The following is a 22858-nucleotide window of genomic DNA, read 5'->3' as shown; positions in this document are numbered from 1 at the left end:
ATACATACACAATAATATATCAAATGTCTGTTACTGGTGGGCAAAAAAAATACAGAGAAGATGTGAGGGAATGTTTTTGATCTTTTTTGATCTGAACTCACTGCCAAAAGACTAAGGCTTTCAGATGGAATGGGAAGAACACTTGAAAGCAAATAAGCTGAAAGGCTGCAAGAGAAGTGAAGACGATGGTTTGTAGGAATTAATTCAATAGACCGAATGGCTGCCTCCTGTGCTGTGGTCCTTTGTTTCATCCTCAGCGTGTGTTGTGGATCGTTATCTAGGTCAGAGTTTATTGTCCGTCCCCAGTTATCCAGATCAAGCACCGGCAATCCTTCCGCTTAGACGTTGGCAAATTCCATCGGTAAGCTGTTTGATCCAATCGTGCTGTTGGCTGGCTAACTTCAGAGAGTCGGGGTGGACTGGAGTCACATGTCAACAAGCTGGGTTAAGATAGCAGCCTGTCTGTCTTTAAGAGACCTCTAGAGCAGCTTCACCTGGTCACTTCTACTGATCCTACATTTGCCGACTAACTCTTCACGATGGGTTACCATGCAGGGTAAGAGCTGGGGGCTTGGTCAGCCAATTAGGATCAGCGACTGGGGGGGTCAGGGTAGACACCAAGTGGTCAGGTCACCAATCAGGATCAATGCCATATGATTGGGTCATCTCATTAGGAAGCATTGGAATCAGATTGGCGAATAGGGTAGATTATTTGTGGTTGAACCACCAACTGGAAACAGTCGCTGGGGATCAGCTGGTGATGAGGTAAAGGAAAAAAAATAGAAAAGCAGATTATTTTTATTTACATATTGAGAATTTGGGAGGTGATGAAGTCAAGAGGAACTGGGCTTGTACACAACTCACTGAAATTTAATATTGCAGTTTGGCAAACAGAATATTGGCCATTATATCAAGAAAACTTGTGTACAGGAGTAGAGAAGTCCATTTCCTGGTATATAAGGCGCCCAGGAAACTGTATCTGGAACACTGTCTAGAGGTTTGGTCTCCCAATCTTGAGGTGGATATATTTGTCCCAGAGGGAATGTAACAAGGGTTCACCACATTCCTTCCTGGCATGGTGTAGTGGATAAGATTAAACAGATAGGCTGTTCCAAATAGTAAGTGATCTCACTGAATTGTACAAAGTTCTTAGGTAGCTCTATGGGTTAGGTGCAGAAATTTTGTTTTTCTTGGCTGCTGTGTCTAAAGCTGGAAGGGGAGGGGTGTGGCAAAACCTCAGGTGGGGGTGGATCATTCAAAAGGCAAGAGAGAAGAAAAGGTTCTTAGCCACACACACGCGAAATGCTGGAGGAACTGAGCAGGCCAGGCAACATCTATGGACAAGATGTTTCGGCCTAAGACCCTTCCAGCATCTGCAGATTTTCTCTTGTTCAAGAAGTGGTTCTTAACCCAGAGGGCCATTGAGTAAATTCAAGGGAGAGATGGATTTTTTTGTTGGATATTAAGGAAACCAGGGCATATGATGTCAGTACAGGAAAGTAGTGCCGATCAGCAACCTTTTTTGAATTGCAGAATGCCTTAATCTTCCTTCTGCTTCTTAGAAGAGACCGATTCCTTTATTTGTTGGGCTACAGGCTAGTGGACCGGGCAATTGGGTTTAGACATCCTCAGATTTGGAGGTCACTGGCCTTGAGTACTGCTGAGGGATTCACACCCAGAAAGGTTGGGGTCATGGAACACATTGGAAGTTAGAGTTAGAAGAAGTGATACCAGTATGACAAGAGGAGCCAAAGATTGGAGGTGAGTAATGGACCTACCTTAACAGGGTCCTGGTTGTGGGATGGAAGCATGGATTTTCCCCAGAGAAAAAGACTATGATCATTTCGAGGGTAACATGGGCTATCTTTTAGATTTGATGCCACTGAATCCTGGATGTGGTTGGTCACAATGTCCTTCCTGTGCTTCAGCCTGGGGACGCTGAATGGAACAGAACTCAGTGACTCAATTTCCAGCCCGGGATCACTGGAACAAAACCTTCTTCCAATCTGAACTTTCTCACAGACATGTGGTGATGTGAGAGTTGGCGGCGTGGCAGCATTGTGTGTAAATCTCCTTCATGGCCTTCATTGTCAGGCCCATGACCATGATTATAAATCTCCTTCATGGCTCTGCATCTCACTGTCTCTGCCACCTCCAACAGTCATACATCCCAATTTATACCCTCAGCTCCTCAGAGTCTGTTCTACCTCCCCTCTGACTATATCTTCAAACTCACATTCTCTCCATTATTCTTCCTAAATCCTTCCAAAGTGCTCTATTCCTCTATACTTTAAAAGCCTCTGCAAAATTTATTTGTTCAATTCAGCCCTGGTCAGTGCTTTGAACTCTCCCTTAAGTTGACACAACTTTCTAGATTTCCTTTCTTCATAAACACCTCGGGGATGTTTTGCCTTCTATCAATGTTGCCGTGCTCAGTTTGCTCTCATCAAAATGTTCTGCGGTTTAAAAAGTCTGCAAAATATTAAACCTACTCAAAAACATCACCCGGATCTTCTGATGTCTAAAGTACACATGGTTCCACTTCCTGTGTAATGTTACCACATTTCCTGTTTAAACAAACAAAGAATCAAAACAATTATTTCTTCCTTTGCCTCACAAACATGACTGGGGTGAATGCCGAGTTCTCTGTGAGTTCAGCTTCAACTCTGAGGAGAAGTTCATGGCCAAGGGCAAAGCCGGCAGTGATACTGAATTCAAGGTTCCTTCTTCTAATATGTTATTTCTACTACTCAGTTTTTTATTTGAATCGACTCACCAGATAGTTCTCATCCAGACCTGAGGGGAAGCGAGCTGACTGATCAGTGGTCATTTTCCTTAAGGACCTGAGCTCAGAGAACCGATATCTTCACATTAAGGTTGCTTCCATTAAGGTTGTACTCGTCTGGTTGCCTCCCTTGTCCCTTGTGTCTACTATCAAGGCAATGGCTTTCCTGGTCAGTCTGAGGAGCCAGCCAACAGCAGTTGTAAAACTTCCAATATTCAACACATTGGGAAAGAAATTTAACAAGTGGCTTTCTGTTCAATTTTTTTTACTGGATGTGCACCCAACTCTAAGTATCTTTGAACCACTGACTTCCTCGGGTATTGTAGAAGCCGCAGAGGTCTGTAAACTCAGCCGGCTCCATCATGGGCACTAGCCTCCCACCATTGAGGAGATCTTCAATAGGTGATGCCTCAGTTCGGCAACATCCATCCTTAAGAACCATATCCACTCAGGACATGCTGTCTTCTCATTGCTGCCATCAGGTAGGAGGTGCAAGAGCCTGAAGACGCACACTCCACGTTTAGGAATAGCTCCTTCCCCTCCACCATCAGATATCTAAACGGACCGTGAACCCATGAACCCTACCTCACTTTTTGTTCTCTTTTTGCATGACTTATATAATTTATGTTTTTCATTGTAACATAGTAATTTGCATTTATGCACTGTACTACTAAGGCAGAACAACACATTTCGTAACATATTTCTATGATAAGAAACCTGATTCTGAAGGCAGTTGACCACATTGCCAGGTAAGGAAGGAGTAGATTGCTTCTTGGAAGGACATCAGATACCCAAATGGGTTTTAAGGCAATCAGGTAGTCACAAGGTCATCTTTACGTCGATTAGATTTTCAATTCCAGATTTACTTAATTAACCAAATTTAAGTGCTGAGGGGATTTGAAATGTCTTTGGATTACAGTGCTATGAACGGTTACTGGTCCGATATCGCACTTTAATTGCCGAATGGGTCAGCCAAATGATTGATGCTTACTGTTCCAATGCAATAATGTTTCCAACCCGTAGTGCACCATGAGGCAACTGGGAATGTGTCGCCATGGAGGCAAGTCAAACAACAAAGAGAATTCCAGTCAAGTGCCGTAATACAAAAAGTCCTGCAGCTGTTTGGGGGGGAAACAGGAATACTTACATTTCTTGCGGCTCACCAGTTCTTTATTATTTATTTATTTATTTAGCAGTCCTGTGCGGAGTAAACCCCTCCGGCCTTTCGAGCCACGCCGCCCCAGCAGCCTGATTAACCCTCGCCTAGTCACAGAACAACTTACAATAGCCAAGTAACCTAGCCGGTACGTCTTTGGACTGTGGGAGCAAGCACACCAATTCCATGGGAGAGGACGTACAGAGGCTTCTTGTAGAAAAGGCTGGGATTGAACTCCAAACACCAGAACGACACGAGCTGCAATAGCATTGCGCTAACCTCTACGCTACCGTGGTGCTCAGTCACAGCGCTCCATTTCTGGGATACTTGATATATGACTGAGGGTCATTTTCTCTTTTAATTTTAATGATTAGAAAAGGCTTTGCATTCAACTTGAATGGAGTTCTAAGTGTGTTAGAGCTAATGAAGAATTTGAAGGTTTCCCTGCTGTAATGTGGAACATACTGCAGGCACCCTGCCAGGATAACAGCCCAGATATAAACATCAGAATTGAACTGAATTGAATTGACTTTACTTCTTACATCCTTCATATCATATACATGATCTTTATGTTATGTCGCTGTCTAAATGTGCAATATGCAATTTATAATAAATATTATGTACAACAGGACAGTCAATATAACATAAGAATACAATTGCATCAGCATGAATTAATCAGTCTGATGGCCTGGTGGAAGAAGCTGTCCTGGAGACTGTTGGTCCTGGCTTTTATGCTGCGGTACCATTTCCTAGATGGTAGTAGCTGGAACAGTTTGTGGTCAGGGCAACTCGAGTCCCCATTGATCCTTCGGGCCCTTTTTACACACCTGTCCTTGTAAATGTCCTGAATCGTGGGAAGTTCACATCCACAGATGCGCTGGGCTGTCTGCACCACTCTCTGCAGAGTCCTGTGATTGAGGGGAGTACGGTTCCCATACCAGGCAGTGATGCAGCCAGTCGGGATGCTCTCAGTTGTGCCCCTGTAGAAAGTTCTTAGGATTTGGGGGTTCACACCAAACTTCTTCAACCGTCTAAGCTGAAAGAGGCGCTGTTGTGCCTTTTTCACCACATAGCTGGTACGTACAGACCACGTGAGATCCTCGGTGATGGATATGCTGAGGAGCTTAAATCTGTTCACCCTCTCAACCCCAAATCCATTGATGTCAATAGGGGTCCAGCAGATTCAGAGATGTTGGTTGAAAACCAGGACACCAGGGATAATCTCACACACACACACACACGCACGCACTCCAGTGGAATCAGCTAAACAATCTCAAGTGACTTCAGTTCTCAGTTCACAGATGTCAGTGGGACTCAATAGAAGGGCTGTGCCCACGTAGCCACATTCAGGAGTTGGAGAGAATTAGAATCATGGAGTTATGGAAATGTACAGCTCAGAAAATGACCCTTCATCCCAACTTGTCCACGCCCACTGGGATGCCTATCTACATTAATCCCATTTGCTCACATTTGGCCTGTATCTTTCTTTGCATTTCCTATCCAAAAACAAGTCCAAATGCCTTTTTAAATACTGTAACTGTACCTGCTCGTACCACGCTCTGTGCGAAAGGTTTACCTCTCAGACCTCCCCTCTCCCTGTAAGCTTGTCCCGTCCAGTTTTAGATTCCCCGACCCAACGATCAAGCTGTGGCATGTCCTGAAGTTTATTTATTCATTTGTTTATTTGTTCATTGAGATATGGTGCAGAATAGGTCCTTCCAGCCCTTCAAGCCACGTCACTCAGATTCCCCTGATTTGATCCCAGCCTAATCACGGGACAATTTACAAAGACCAATTAACCTACCAACTGGTACGTCTTTGGACTGTGGGAGGAAACCAGAGCACTCAGAGGAAATCCACACGGTCACAGAGAGAATGTACAGAACTCCTTATAGGCATCAGCGGGAATTGTAACCGGGTTGCCCGTACTGTAAGACGCTGTGCTAACCACTGCGGCACCGTGCTTTTCACATCATGATTATATAAGGTTTGGTGGTTTCACTCCACCCCCCCCAAGTTGGAGTTGTTTGTGGCAGAGGGTGACTCGAGGCACTTCCTCTGTCCTTGTCTTCCTGGATGTGGGGGATGGGGAGAGCGGTCAGAGAGGCCATACAGGAAATCTTGGTAAAGCAGATGCTGGAAGAAAAATGGGATCTGCATGACAATCAGCATGAACTGAGTGGGCCAAAGGACCCATTTCTGCTCTGTATGACTCCATTAGCAAGGTGCCTCTTGTTGGAAATGCCAGGGGAAGAACTGCAGGTTATATTAAGGGACCTCTGGCCTGAACAGATATTAACCACAAAGCTCTTCCCGAATGCTTATCCTTCAATTAACAGTTACAACAGACGATCTGGTGATTAATTATGAGAACAAGATGGTTGCTGTGTTGTCCTATCCTGCAACAGTGACCTCACCTCATTGGCTATAAAGCTCTTTGGATCATCTCAAGGCCATGAAAGGTACTAAATAATTTAAGTTTTGTATATACAGTATTATTAGCTTTCCAGTGGTGTGTCCAAAATAGCTGGTTAGATAATAAAATCTATTCATCGTATGAATGTGACTGATTTGTTCAACTTGAATGGTGTCAGCCTGTACTTGAGACCCAATGTGTACAAACATCTTGGGGTGATGGGGAATTCTGACCTGGGAGGTAGGAGCTGATTTATTCCCTGTGATGGTTGGCACTTGATTTTAAAAGGCCTGAAAATCATTACTACTTATGTGAAGATAAGGCCTTGTGATTGGTTTCACCCAACTGCGCCACAGAAAGCCCTAGAAACCACAGGCCAGGCCAGGCCAAGGGAGCGTTGATCCAGCATCACTGCAGTCCTTTTCCCTTTTAACTCTGCTTTGATGCCCAGATTCTGTGCATTCCCCAGACATTAAACAGAAGATCAAACCTCCTGCCTTTTGTAAGCTGACCTGATCCTGACTCTCACTCTAAAGTGAGCACCAATCCTGCACCCTTTCTGTAGTATTTTATGTTTATTCATGGCCTGTGTCTCAGACATGCTTTATCTTTCCTTGTGTCGCAATTCAATAATTGTTTATATATCCCCTACATTACCAGGCATTGCATTCGGTAAAATCCATTAAATATTTGTAAATGTCCTGGTGATTTTTTTTTAACAATTCACCGGCATTAAGGTAATAAATCCAGATTAGAAGATTATGCTTTCAGTAATTGGGATCTGTCAAACCTGACAGAGGGGTATGGACACTTCAGTATTGCGTATACTCAACGTGGCCTGTACTCTTTTCCATTGATGCTGCCTGCCCTGCTGAGTTCCTCCAGCATCTTGTGTGTGTTGTTTGAGTATGCTCAATAGGCGTTTGCACGCGGAAGGCGCTGAGGATTCAAGGATTGGCCGAGAAGACATACTCAAACTCAGGTACGGGGGACATCATAGGTAAGTTTTTTTTACACAGACAGTGGTAGCTGCATGTGTCGCCCTGGCAGGAGAGGTGGTAGAGGCAGATACATTCGGAGCATTTATCTAATTTTTAGATAAGCACATCGAGGGCCTTGTAGGAGGGAAAGGTTAGCTTGATCTTAGAGTAGGTTAAGAGATCGACACAACATCATGAGCAATGTTCCCTCTTTTGCTACTAGTGCACAAAGACATTTAAACTGGGCACAAAAGGTCGTCACCCTCTATGTCGTTGCCATGTAAAGTATATTTCATGATCGCACACAATCACATTTCCTTTTCCAGTGTCCAATGCAGACAGTCGACAACGTGGAGTTGGCGATGATCTGTCTGCAGGTTTCAGAACTGGCTTATTTATACTGTTTTTATCGAAGAAATTATTGATTCACTAAGTTGAATTCCAAAGAAGCAAGGGGCGTGAAGCACAAAAGAACTGCAAGTTCATTCAAGGAGGAATGGCTTATTACCTTCAGGTTTATTTCCACTTAAAAATTCAGCGCGCACATGTTGTCACGGGGCAAAAACTTGCACAGGGCAAGATTTTTTGCGCACACTGGTCATTACAAATTAGAGGGAACATTGATCATGTGCCAATGGGCCTGTATCTTGCTGTAATATTTTTAGTTTTATGTTCAAGGCAGAGGATAATGACGGAGATGATGTGTGGAAGTACACCAGCTCTTGCCACAGTTTATTACCTGATACCCCTATTGACATAGATAGAGGCCACTCAGCCTATCACACCCATGCTATCTTCTGGGGGACAATCCTAGTAGTGTTCCATACCCCCCCTTAATTCCCTGTATCTCAGAAAGATATTCACTCTCACATATACTCATCAACCCCCTCTTTTCAATTTGTTTTGCCATTAAGCTGCATTAACAGATGGCTTGCAGCTTGTCTGTGGGAGGAAAATGGAGTCGTCACATGGAGAGAACCTGCTAAGTCCTTACTGGCAGCACCTGAGTTCAGGATTGAACATGGTTCCCTGTTCTGTCCAAGTGGAATGGCTGTTGATTGTCTCCATCGTTGTTTCCCCACCTTTCCCCTTCTGTGTCTTCCTCTATATCCCTTCTTGCTGCCAAACTTTGACATGGGATTTGGTGGGCCTATCATCTCCATCTGCACCTTTGAGGCAATCAAAGCAGAATTAGGCCATTTAGTCCCTTGTCCACACCTCACCATTCAATAAGGTCATGGCAGATCTTGTCTCTCAGAACCACTTCACTACACCACCCACATATCCTGAATTCTCTTAATATCTAAAAAAACTATAGATCTTCCATCAATGTGCCCAATGTCTGAAACTTCTCAGCCCTTTTGTGTACAGAATTCCAAAGATTCACAACCTCCTAGTGAATGAATTTCTTCATATCCATGTGCTGCAAGGTCTACCTCTTCTTAGTCTGAGACCCCTGGTTCTAGACACCCTAGACAGAGAAAGTATCCTTGCATCTACTCAGTCAACCTCCTTAAGAGTTCTGAATAATTCAATCAGATCACCTCTCATTCCTCTAAACTCAAGTGAATACAAGGCTGGTCCACATAATCCCCCCTCAGATATCAAACCCAACACCCCCAGAATCAATGTGGTGAACAGTCTCAGCACTGCCTTTATTGCAAGCTCATCTCCCTTGGGAAGGGAGAGCAGAACACTACACAATATTCCAGATATGGTCTCACCGTGGCTTGTATGATTATTTGAGCAAGTTTTCTCTACGACTGCACTCAAATCCTCTTGCAATAAATGGCAACTCACCCTTCCAATCACTTGTTGAATCCACCGCTAGCTTTTACAGATTCACAAACAAGTACACCAAACCTTTGTGAACTTGTGTACATCAGCATACTTCAATTTCTTACCTCTTAAGAAAATCTCTGCTTTCCTATTTTTTCCACTAAAGTTGCTAACCTCATATTTCCTTACATTATAATGCTTCTGCTATTTCCTTTTGGATCATTTAGCCTATCTGTAGCCCCAGAAGCCTCTATGTATCCTCCTTACAGCCCACACTGCCCCCTAGTGCTGAACTGAAAAACCTGCAACCAGCTGTGGCAACAACCTCCTCCTGCTCTGAGGCTTGACTCGCAAAGGAAAAGAAAATGTCTTTGTTTACATCCAGCCTTCCAAAATTTTGCTATCTGCATTCTTATCAGAGTCTGAGTCCCTCACCAGAGACCTGTGCACAAAAATCTAGCCTGACTTCTCAGTTCAGCGTGCTACATTGCTTTAGGTGTAACATTAAACCAAAGTCCTGTCTGCACTTCCACATGGCAATGAAAGATCCTTTGGCTCTGTTATCAAGGAGACCAGAGGAGTCCTTCTCAATATCCTCACTAATTCTTATCTCTCAATCAACACTGCAAATGCAGATTACTGTTGGAGCTGCCTGGGTGCACGTTATATTTTTAAGATTACAACAGCAGTGCATTCATTGGGAATTATCTGAGGTTAGGTGACTTCATAAATGCAATTCTGTCTCTGAATCTTACAGAGTTAAAATCTGCTTGAGCCCAGAGCACAAGACGAGTTGAGCTCCAGTACAGGGGGATTTAGTCCAAAAAACCCACATAAAACAAATTTTTCACTAGCTTTTGGGTTCTTATTTATTTACGTTCTCCTTAGTACAATCATTTTGGAAATGGCTCTTTATTGCCTGTAATGAAGGACCATTGCTATCCACATTACGAAATGCAAACACGGTAATACAGTAACCATTTCTCTGTTCATTATTCCTTATTTCCAGTCCAAATCTTCCACTTTCATTTTTGCAAATACCCATCTCTTCCATCGAATGATTAGTAGATTCCTACATTCCCAGATGTGATTGCTAAGATTATCTTTTGATCTTTTTACATGTTGAAGTGAAACGATGCATACGTGCCCGAAGACAATTATCGGGAAGATGAATAAAATTTTCTGACTGAAATAACAGCCGGTTCTCTAACGCCTAAACAAAATGTCAGAGCTAATACAGGCAGTGTCTGGAAGTAATTGCACTGACAGGTTGTTGACCTGCATGTTAACATTATGAAAGGCTCACCAAACATAAAATACAATTCAAAATATGCCACCAGAAAAATATTCGGTATAGATGGAACTATATGAACATCTTCTTTCCCATAGAAAACAGGCAGACATAAAAGTGATTAAATAAAGAAGGTCCAACAGTATTTATTTATTCATTGGTCTCCTTTATAGATTAGCCAAAGCTGCCTGGCTTTATTTATTTTTCTAATAAGTGAAGCAGTCATTTTTATAGTTGAACCTCATGCCAATAAAGTAGATGGGAAACCAATCTGTACGCTAATGATCTGAAATGGGACTGCTTTTGAATTCAGCGGTAACATACATTTGTATAAAGTTACAAGACCTGCAACATGGAGGGGAAGTTGCTGGTGAGTGGTGCACCAGAGCCCTCTGAAGCTTCACGTCCTGCTGCTACTGCTTAGAGAGACTCAGGCCTTCCCTTTATGTTGTAAGAAGAAGAATAAAAAGAAACCTGCGATAACAGTCCCAGCTGATGACAGGACAACCTTGTGGAATATATTAGTATTTTGGTGTGAGTTTCATGCCAACTGGTCACTGATGTTAGCTGATCGCTTCCTTGACTCACTATGCAAATAAATTCTCCCCATAGTAAAATTTCAGATAAAGTATGTGATTTGAATGCAGCAACTGCTCCAGAGGACTGAATGTGAGTCAAGATCATACCGATGGATCGTATTTAGCTGTACTATCGGCCCAAGAGCTATGTCTAGAAATCCAAACTTCAAAGTAAATTTATTACCAAGTACATGTATGTCATTTTCTTGCAGGCATACTCAATAAATCCATGATAGAGTTGATGAAAGACCGCACCAACTTGGGCATTCAACCAGTGTGGAAAAAACAACAAACTCTGCAAATATAGAAAGAAAGAATAATAATAAATAATTAAGCAATAAATACAGAGAACATGAGAACATTTTACACCTTTTTAAATAGTTCCATGAATACATAAAAATGAATATCAAAAGATTCCAAGGTTGATTGAAGAGCCAATGAGATAGATATATTAAATCCATATAATCACCGCCCTCTGTGTGAAAAATTGCCCCTTGGGTCTCTTTTAAAATTTTTCCCTCTCACCCTAAGCCAATGCCCCCCTCCCTCACCCAGTTTTGGACTCTCCTGCCCTGGGGAAAGGATTGTTACCATCCAACTTAACTGTCCTTCTCATCATTTTAAACATCTCTGTAAGGTTCTCCTGCATTCCAAGGAATAAAGACCTACCCTGGCTAATCTCTCCCTGTAACGCAGGCCCGCTAATCCTGGCAACATCCTCTTAAATCTTCTCTGCACCTTTTCCAGTTTAATCACATCTTTTCTTTAACAGGATGACCAAAACTGCACCCGGTTTTGTACTCCAGGTGTGGCCTCACCAACAGATTCCAGAGAAAGGAAGCATTTGAAGAGTAAAGTACGGGATCTTAGTCCTAAATACTGCATGCCTTTAAAAGTGCTTGCAGAAGCATGTTGGGCTCAATGGCCTCACCTTCTGCTACTCCATTTGCTCTGATCAGCAGCTAAGAACAAATTAATACAGAAAGGCTGGCTGCAGACAGGGCAATGTTGCATGAATGCGATTACACCTTTCTTTTATCGAGTGCAAGGGATGTGTGGCTGGATCCTGGACTTAACTTCCCACCATCCACTGTGCAAAATAGAAAGCTCAATCCAGGTGACCCATTCTAGGCGTTGCCACACACCAACCAGCCGGCCAGGAATCAGAATCGGTACAGTTAATAATTCAGTTCAGTTACCCTTCTTCAGAGGTCCCGCAGCACTAGCTCTCTTTCTTCCTCCACGGATGCTGCCTTTGCTGTTTTCAGTACTTCAGCATCCGCAGTTTTCGCTTTTCAAGGGAGAGAGAGGAGAGCTCACCTGCACTGAGATCTATTATCAGGAGAGAGTGAGAGAAGAAAGGTGTTGATGGTAAACTTCTCAGATAATTTAGTTAATACAGATGTCTTCTTCACTCTCATGCTTGTGTAAACTGTTAACAAAGATCCACGAACATCTATGGCTGTAAAGTGGCATGACGAACTCTCCCTGGTCATTGATAGGGGCACAAATTCAACTGGGCATCAGTGAGAGTCATGGCACCAGCAAACACACGGCATGGTTTTCTGCAAATAATTCTATAAACAGACACGTAGACCTCGATCCTATTTATGAGCCAATATGGGCAAAATTCCAGATCACAATGCACAGAGTTCACCACGCAACCAATCAGCGATGAGACCCCCCGCCCACATCACAATCAAATTTCCGGAACGACAACCAGTCAGCTGATTGCTAAGTATATAGAGACCAAGAATTCAGAGGACACACTACAAGTAAACAGCACACTGATGATGTCTCCTCGTATGGTGTCAAGTGGGTTGCCAAGATTGGAGAACAATTCAACCCAGCCACCGATAACATGAATATCAGGATGAAGTTAATGTCTTAAATATAAATCTATTGCATTAAAACAATACATAATGAGTGTTTATAGTTGAATTTCACCTTCTGTTAAACAGGTCTCAGATAAAGTCGAATATCTACCCACCCAGCTGAGTAAACAAATCTTAAGTCAAGGGTAAGGTCTATCTGTCTATTTGAGTTTCCCTTTTAATTGTTTATCTTTACGGATTCTAAAAGGTGCAATTTGTTTTCACTACAGTAGTGAATGGAGTAGTCCAATCTGAAAACTCAACTGAAAAATGGTAACTCTCCCTGTAGCCTCTTCAGATATTCCCAACCTCATCCTTTATACAATAAGACACATGTTGTGCTTTGAAGAACACTACAGCTTACTTCTTGGCTTCCTTACTGATGAATATTTTCAAATTCATCTGAAAGCACTTCAGGCCACACATCTAGTTTTTCAGATAGTTCCTTTATACTCTTAATCTCTCCCCAGTCTAGCCATGTCAAATTGGATAGTGGATATTGAACAATCAAAAGCAGGAGCTTTGCTTCACTTTCACTACGTTTCACTTTAATTTCCTATATTCTTTTCACTTTGATCATTTTCCCAGGGTCAGTATGAAGGAGACAGATGACTCCTTGAGCTTTTTTATTCCAGCAGTTTGATGTTGATTAAGTTTCTCCACACACATCACTGGTACCACAGCACTAATGACTACTTCCGTTGGCACACTCTTCCCTTCTCCATACACTGAGGAATGGAAGTGGAAGGTAGAATTCTGGCTGAGCATGAACAACTTATACAATATCACCAGGTCACCATCTTCTTCACTTATTTCAGTATTTGATGCCTTTTACTTTATCTTCCAATAGGCTTCATACTGCTTGAGTTGTCATGGCCTTGTTTTGCTTTCAATTGAATTGTCCTTTGATTCCACAATATGCAAAGTGGTCTCTATCTGCACACACTAGACTGATATTGTGTGCCGAAACTACAATGACCTATCCCCTTCAGGTTGTTCATTCTTTTTCCCGACGATGCTTGGCTGTGGCTCATCAGCTTTCTGAGCCTCACTGAGTGTTGTTGCAGATCCTACGCTTAATCATCATAGATTGCACGAACTATATAATTCTACAGCACTTCCTCCAAAACAGAACCATATTTCCGGTATTTAGCAACTTGTTTCAAATCTGCCACAAAGCACACAACAATTCATCTGCTGTGACTCTGATTATACTCTTAAACTGTAAGACCAGACACTCAACATTTGGCTGGTTGGTATTGAGTGCAGGAGTTAGAATGGTCTGCTGAAATTGTATAAGACGATGGTGAAGGCTAATTTGGAGTATTGTGTGCAGCTCTGCTCACCTCGCTGCGGGAAAGGTCTCAATAAAATTGAAAGAAGTACAAAGAAAGTTTGCAAGGATGTCACCAAGACTTGAGTACCTGAGCTAGAGGAAAGGCAGAATAGGTTTATTCCTTGGAGCGCAGGAGAGTGAAGGGAGATCTGACAGAGGTATACAAAATTATGAGGGATAGAGAGAGGGTAAATTGAGGCAAGGTTTTTCCATTGAAGTTGGGTGAGACTAGAACTAGACGTCTAAGGTTAAGGGTGAACAGTGAAATATTTAAGGGGAACCTGAGGATGGTGAGAGTGTTTTCTAAGTAGTCCTGCAGCACTGAGGTGGCAACTTCTGGTCAGGTCCTGATCACCCTGTGAACTGATTTAACTAGTGGTTGGCATGCAGGGGTTAGCAAAATGAACATGAGGTCTGAATATCTGAGGTGAGGGTGGGGGATAGCCTTGTAGGCTCCATAAATGTTGGTATAATCTGTAGTGTATTTAATATTTCAGTAATATTTGAGTAGTATTGTAAATATATTGTTTGATTAAGCATTCTTGTTTGTTTACATCATTCATTACAGGTTATATGTAAGAAGTACGGGAATGGCATGCATCATTACACCACCAATTCATAGATGAGCACCTCACCAATGAGAAAAAACTGGCTCCTGTGTTTTTCTTTCCATTAGTTTCTGGAGTTACAGAATATAACAGCGGCGACGAGGAAGTTTTAAAAGGAGCCCAAGACGACTACCTACTTGTTGAAGCGCAGCACTTTTTTTTTCCTTTGGAAGAGAAGGGAGACGTTCGAGTTTCTTCAAAAGGGAAGAGACGATCAAGTTAAAACAGAGTGAAAATAGACAAAATTCACGGGTTCATAAACAGTGAGAAGCACGGGATAATAATAATAAATAAATTGAGCAGAAATAACTGGCTACATTGGAAAGAGTGTTGCACAGTACTGCTGCCACCAAAAAAAACATGACATATGTGAGTGATGATAAACCTGATCCTGATATGGGTCTCTAATGTGGACTGAGAGTGGGAAGGGGTCAGGGAGAGGGGAATCATGGTTGGGAAAAGGGGAAGGGAGAGAGGAGGGAGTGGGAAGCATCAGAGAGACATTCTGTAATGATCAATAAACCAATTATTTGGAATCAAATGACCTTGCCTGGTGCCTTAGGGCTAGGAGTGTCTGCACCTGTATCACCCTCCCCAGCCCTGGCGCTCCTCCTCTGCCACCTGTCCCACACTACTCCCGTGGTGCTCTACCCTCACCATTCCCAACATCTTTTGCTCCCACCAGATTTACAAGCTTGCTCTCCTCTTCATGTTGACAAATACAGTATTTTGCAAAGTCTTAGCCGCCCTAGTTATATATATGTGTTGAAGATTTTTGCACAGTACTGTATATGTCACCATATACAACCCTGAGATTTATTTTCTTGCAGGCATTCTCAATAAATTCAATAACCATAATATAATCAATGAAAGACTGCACCAACAGGGCAACATACAATGTGCAAAAGATAACAAACTGCAAATGCAAAAAGAAAAAAAAAATAATAATAAATGAATAAGCAATAAATATCGAGAACACGGAATGAAGAGATAAAGATGGGCTTAATGATGCACTGAGAGATCATTTAGTTTGTGAAATCTTACAAGAAAGCATTTAAAAGCAGCTCCTAACTGAAGCACAACTCAAATTTAAAAGAGCAGTTGAAATTGCTGTATCAATAGAAACAGCAGCCAGAGATGAAATTGAGTTGCAGTCAGGAATGAAAATAAGCGTGAACAAAATTGCAAAGTCTAGGCAGAAACCTGCCTGGCCAAACAAATTGTGTTACCGTTGCGGCAGGGGCTCACATACCAGACCAATGCAGGTTTAAAGGCAAAACTTGCAGATAATGCAACACATACAAAGAACATGCCAAGCAAACAAAAATATATGGTCTGCACAGGGAAGAGAAAAAGATAAAATGTTAATTGCAGTTTCAAAAAGAGCACTAATCTGCATGCTGTTGATGAAAAATCTGACAAAGATGAGAGTGACTCGGGACTAAGTAGCCTTGAGTTTTATAATGTGAAAACCAACAAGGGAGACAAGCAATGTGGCTTACACCAGGAGTGAACGATTAATTAATTACAATGGAATTGGACACTGGCTCGGCTGTTTCAATCATTTCACAAAATGTGTTTGAATGGCATACTAAATTGAAGCATGCAGATCTCCAACTAAGAACTCATATTGGAAAAAAGATAACTCCTGTGGGAATGATATTTGTAACAGTGAAATACAACAACCAACAAGCCACATTGGGCTAGCATTGTGGAGCTGTGATTAGCCTAGACAACTACAACTTTATTAGAGATCCATCCTCCAATTAGACGTCACATCCCCTGCGATCCAGTCAACAGAAAGCAAATTAAGAAAGATACTGGATGATGCCACAGTAGTGTTCAACAATGGTTTTGGAAAATTTGAACATATCAAGGGAAAAATAGTGTTAAATGAAAATGCCACACCCAATTTTACCAAGCCCATCCAGTTCCTTATACCATCCATGGTAAAGCAGCCAGTGAGCTAGATCACATGGAAGCTGAAGGAATTTCTTCCAAGGTTGGAGCCCGTGGGCAATGCCAGTGATCCCAGTAGCCAAGAAGGATTGGACTGTCAGGATCTGTGGTCACCATCAACCCAGTATTGAAAATAGATCAATACCCTCTGCTCAGGATAGGGAATATCTTTACAAACCTTTTTGGAGGGAAACACTTCAGCAAAGTGGACTCAGCTGAGGCCTACCATCAGATGGAGATGGAAGAAGAGTCCGAAGTATTTCTCACCATAAACACGCAAAAAGGGCTTTGTTGCTATAATAGGCTTATTTTTGGAGCAGCATCTGCACCTGCACTCTGGCAGAAAGCTATGGACCAGGTGTTGCAAGGCTGCCCGGGGACTCACTTTTACCTGGATGACATTATTGTTACCAATGAGGATGACAAGGAACGTCTCCAAAATCTCAAGAGTGTATTAAAATGATCAGCAGTTTATGGGCTCAGAGTATGATGGAACAAGTGTGAATTCTTTAAATCAAGTATCACTTACTGTGGTCACACCATTGCCGCACAAGATTTACACAAGTGTGCTGAGAAAATTCAAGCAGTGGTGGATGCCCCAAGGCCAAAGGATGTGTCATAGTTTTTTTTAGATTATGAGGACACTCAGTCCTCATTTATTGTCATTTAGAAATGCATGCATGCATTAAGAAATGATACAATGTTCCTCCAGAGTGATATCACAAAAAAGGACAAACCAAATACTAACACTGACAAGACCACATAATTATAACATATAGTTACAGCAGTGCAAAGCAATACCATAATTTGATAAAGAACAGACCACAGGAACGGTAAAAAAAAGACTCAAAGTTCCAATCTACTCCCGATAGTCCCCGATAGCAGGCGGCAGAAGGGAGAAACTCTCTCTGCCATAAAATTCCAGGCACCAACAACTGTCGATGTTGTGGTTCTTTTTAGGATTTGTCAATTACTATAACGGGTTCCAAACCTGGCTAATGTGCTCCACCCCTTGAACTCATTACTACAGTTTGGGAAGAAATTACAATAGACAAAGCAGTGTGAAAACTAGACAAAGCAGCTTTCCAAAAGTCAAAGGAAATGGTGATGTCAGACACTGTACTACTGTCCAGCGAAGCTTGCCTGTAGCCTCGCCTTACGGTATATTTGCAGTCATGTCACATGTCATGAGTGATGGAAGTGAACGCCCCATAGCTTTTACATCACATTCCCTTACACGCAGATTGACAGAAAGGCCTTGAGTCCGAGTTGGGGGTAAAATGTTTCAGCCAGTACCTGTATGGGAGAGAGTTTACCCTCATTACTGATTATCAACCACTAGTGGCCATTTTCAATCCACAGAAGGCTGTTCTACTAACAGCAGCAGCACAAACGCAGAGACGGGCTCTGTTTCTTGGAGGACACAATTACAAGATCAAATTCAAGAGGACAACTAATCATGGAAATGCTGATGGATTGTCCCTTTAACCCTTGGAAAAGGAAATTCCTGAAAAATTTACAAAAGAGGACACTCTTTTTGATGTAAATTGAATCCTAATGCAAATTGAAAGTCTCCCTATTATGGCAGAGATGATCCAAAGGGAAACCAGAAAAAACCTCACTCTGTCTCAGGTCTACTTGGCAACCCAAAATGGCTGGATGTGCAGCCGATATCCTAGTTCCTCCATTTTTACCAGTGCCAAGATTAACTTTTCTTGACGGGGGTTGCCAACACATCCAGAAGATGCTATTCCTGGGTCAATCCTGGCGCTCACTCTTGGATCTCCTCAAAGCTAATCCCAGAAGGAGTATGCAGGAAAAACAGCTGAGAAAAAAACTGCTCAAACAAGGAGGTTCAATGTTTCACTCCTGGACAAGCAGTCCTGGCGAGGGACTACAGAGGTGATCACAAGTGGGTATTTAGGAAGATTAAGGGCAGAACTGGGCCACTCTCCTGCACAGTGGCAAGTATGTCTGATGTTATCTGAAGCAGCACATCGATCAGTTGAGGAAAGCAGAGTTAATTGTTAGAGAAGAACGGTGTCTAGAGCTGTCAGAACCACTTCCTCCAGTCCCAGAGTCAGCTCCTACAACCACCAAGGAGAAGGTCCGAGACCCTGAGATTGTGTACAGCCATGAGTCTTACCTGCCAAGCAGAGTAACACCTCGTCAGGAAAGACATTATCCCACAAAAGTAAGACAGCCTCCATGGTGATCAAATCTTTAGGCCTGAATGGGACAATTTAAAATATACTATGTTGTAGATATCTATATAGTAGCTGTATTATATAGTATTGTGTGTGTGTGTGTGTGTGTGTGTGTGTGTACCGAAATGAATTCAGAATCAGATATAATATCGTCAGCACATGTTGTGAAATTTGATAACTTTACAGCAGCAGTACAATGAAATACATGATAAATATAGAAAATAAAAACTATGTTGCATTAAGTGTATCTACATTTGCCTGACGCCGGCCCCCTAGGCCTGAGTCAACGTAGTAGTGGTATATACATCTATTAAATGGTTACGTTAAAATAAGTAATGCAAGAAAAAAACAGAAATAAAAAGTAGTGAGGTAGTGTTCGTGAGTTCAATGTCCATTTAGAAATTGGATGCCAAAAGGGAAGAAGCTATTCCTGAATCACTGATTGTGCATCTTCAGACTTCTGTACCTCCTCCCCAATGGTAACAGTGTAAAGAAGGCACATCCTGGGTGATGGGGATCCTTAATGATGGACGCCACCTTCCTAAGGCACCGCTCCTTGAAGATGGATTGGATACCATGCAGGCTGGTACCCATGACAGAGATGACAAATTTCACAAATTCTGCCAACAATGATTGTATCATCGGCAAATTTATAGATACCACTTGAGCTATGCTGAGCCACAGTCATGGGTGTTGAGAGAGTAGAGCAGTGGGCTAAGCACACATCCCCGTGGAGTGCCAGTGTTAATTGTCAGCGAGGTGGAGATGTTATTTCCAATCCGCACAGATTGTGGTCTATAAGAAGTTGAGGATCCAGTTGCAGAGGGAGGTACAGAGGCCCAGGTTCTGTAGCTTTTCGATCAGGACTGTAGGAATGATGGTGTTAAATGCTGAGCTATAGTCAATAAACAGCATCCTGACTTAGGTATTTGCACTGTCCAGGGGATCCATGGCTGTGTGGAGAGCCATTGAGACCGTGTGTGCTGCAGATCTATTGTGGCAATAGGCAAACAGCAGAGGGTCCAGGCCCTTCGTGAGACACGTGTTGATTCTAGTCACAACCAACCTCTCAAAGCCGTAGATGTGAGTGCTACTGGACCATAGTTGTAGAGGCAGCTCACTCTGCTCTCCTTGGGCACTGGTATAATTGTTGCCTTTTTGAAGCAGGTGGGAACTTCCGACTGTAGCAGTGAGAGGCTGAAGGTGTCTTTGAATACTCCCGCCAGTGTTCTGTATTCAGTTGGAGTTTATGGCTCAGCAGGGCAGACAGCAGTCTATTTAATATTTCAGTAATAGCTGGGTGATATTGTAAATATATTGTTTGATTAAGCATTCTTATTTGATTACATAATTCATTATGAGTTATATGTAAGAAGTACTTGAATGGCATATGACATTACACTACCACACTTCATTATTCTTCCCCAGCATTTACATGGGGGTGGTGGGGGATGTAAACAGCAATAATCAGAATGACAGTGCAGTCCCTCGGTCAGAAGAAGGAGCTGCACATCCCCATCAAAAACTCTATCTGCGGTGAGCTGTGGGCCATTACTGCCAAGGTGTTCACACACATGTTCTTGTTGATGTAGACACGTAGACCTCCTCCACGGGTCTTGTCAGAGGTTGCCGCATTTCTGTCTGTTCAAAAGGAGGTCCGACCTTCTAGATGGATGGCTGAGTCCGGAATGGTGTCTTGAAGCCACGTTTCTGTCAGGACAAGTGTGCAACAGTCCCTCATCTCCCGTTGGTTCAGATGCAAACACAGTTAATCCAGTTTATTTTCCAGCGATCGGATGTTAGCAAGTAGAATTGATGGGGGCGCAGGGATCCGCTTTAGGTCTCACTTTAGTACTGGCACGCCTGCTGTGCTTCTGCATTCCAGTGCACTGCTTCCCCGAATAGCTGTAGCAGACTGTGGTGATGAGCGAGACCCCACTCCCTGCATTGGTCTGCAACTGCGCAGCACCTTCATTATTCCACTTATCAGCAAAGCAGATTTGCAGATTTTAGTTTTCTTATTATTCAGTAGTGTTTCTCACTCATGGTAAAGACAAACAGTAGAAGAAATGTCACCGTAGGCTGGGGCCGCTACATCCATGTGCGCCGCCATCTTGCTCATTACCGCAAATATTTAATCAGCCCAATCACGCGGCAGGAACTCAAAAGCATAAAAGTATATAAACATGGTCAAGCGGTTCAGACTAAATATCAGAATGAGGAAGAAATGTGATCTAAGTGATTTTGACTGTGGAATGATTGTTAGGTGCCAAACGGGGTGTTTTGAGTATCTCAGAAAATGTTGATATGAGATTTTCACACACAACAGTCTCTAGAGTTTACAGAAAATAGTGTGATTATCAAAAACATCCAGCGAGCGGCAGTTCTGTGGATGAAAATGCCTTATTAATGAGGGAGGTCAGAGAGGAATGGCCAGACTGGTTCAAGCTGACAGAAAGGTGACAGTAACTCAAATAACTCCGTGTTACAACAATGATGTGCAGAAGAGCAATTCTGAACGCGCAACACATTGAGCCTTAAAGTTGACAGGCTAGAGCATCAGGAGACCACAGACATACAGAAATACTTGTGTACCTAATGAAGTAGCCACTGAGTGTATCTATCAGCTCTCTCCCCATGTGGAACTGCCTTGCAATTGGCTGACTCAGATTTCAGGAGACCGAATATTGCACTAACATATAGTTGATAAGGGCACATGTTTGTCAGCCTTTTGAAGGCAAGGCAGTAATCGCCTGCACTCACTGGTTCCTGCTCAGTGGTTAAAATCATCTAATGGGAATTATCCAAACTCACTGAAGACTTAGAGATAGAACTACAGCATAGCATGCTTGACATAACATTATTCCAGAACATGGGTTCCCAACCTGGGGTCCGTGGATCCCTCGGCTAATGGCATAAAAAAGGTTTATGGCCTACTATGTTAAAATATTAAGAGCATAAAAATCAGGAAATGTTCCAATCTAAGTGTTCACAAGTGTTTCTAATCTGCTCAGTATATTATTTTAAATAGTTTGCAGAGTAGAAACTGATTGAACATACGCCCAATGTCAAAATGCACAAATTGCACAATTAGCAGGAAGGTTATGTTAAATTATTAAAAAAACACCAAATAAGCCATTGATGGAATATGCATCCAATTCTGGTCTCCATACTTTAAGAAGGATCAGAAGACTCCACAGGGAGTGTGAAGCCACTTACTAGAATGATTCCGGCATTAAGGGGTTTCAGCTCTAAGTTTAGTTTGTAGAAAGCTGTTGCGGTTGTTGCTGATTGCTTTTGGATTGTTCTCCTTGGCTTTTTAACAGTCTCCTCAGTTCTGCGTAATTATGGATGAACAATATTTTCTGCAGTCACGATAGCTTCCCCATCTAGTGAATGAAGCAATGAAAAGAGTTATCCTGGTATTCTCCCGTCATGTCTCGTCAAGTGTAAAACAGTCTCCCTGTTTAGAACATGTGCACTGGGTTTTCTGCTCTCGCCTAGTCAACATTCAGTGGGACATTGATAGTGACTCACACTTTATAACATTGCCCAAATACATGGTGTAGATTATGACTGTGTTCTGTCTACCTATATAAATCCTCCTACATTGTCATTTTTCTCCAAACCATGAGTGCTACTTCCTTTCCCTCTTCCTCCAGTCACTCTCCTTTGTAATGAACTTTAAGCCTGTGTCACATCTTGGTGAGATATTAACCCAATTCTCTGTATGATCCAATGTCCCATACTCGTGCTCCTCCCTTTAATCTGCAGCTGGGTTCTCCTTGTGATCCTTCTGTGATGAGGGGGTCCGTTCTTTTTTCACACTACCTAATGAACCTCATTCTCTTCTTTTTTTTCATCATTGCCTGATTACACTAATTTAACA

Source organism: Mobula birostris, chromosome 27 (assembly GCF_030028105.1).
Source record: "Mobula birostris isolate sMobBir1 chromosome 27, sMobBir1.hap1, whole genome shotgun sequence".
Classification (NCBI taxonomy): domain Eukaryota; kingdom Metazoa; phylum Chordata; class Chondrichthyes; order Myliobatiformes; family Myliobatidae; genus Mobula; species Mobula birostris.
This window is presented reverse-complemented; position numbering follows the sequence as displayed.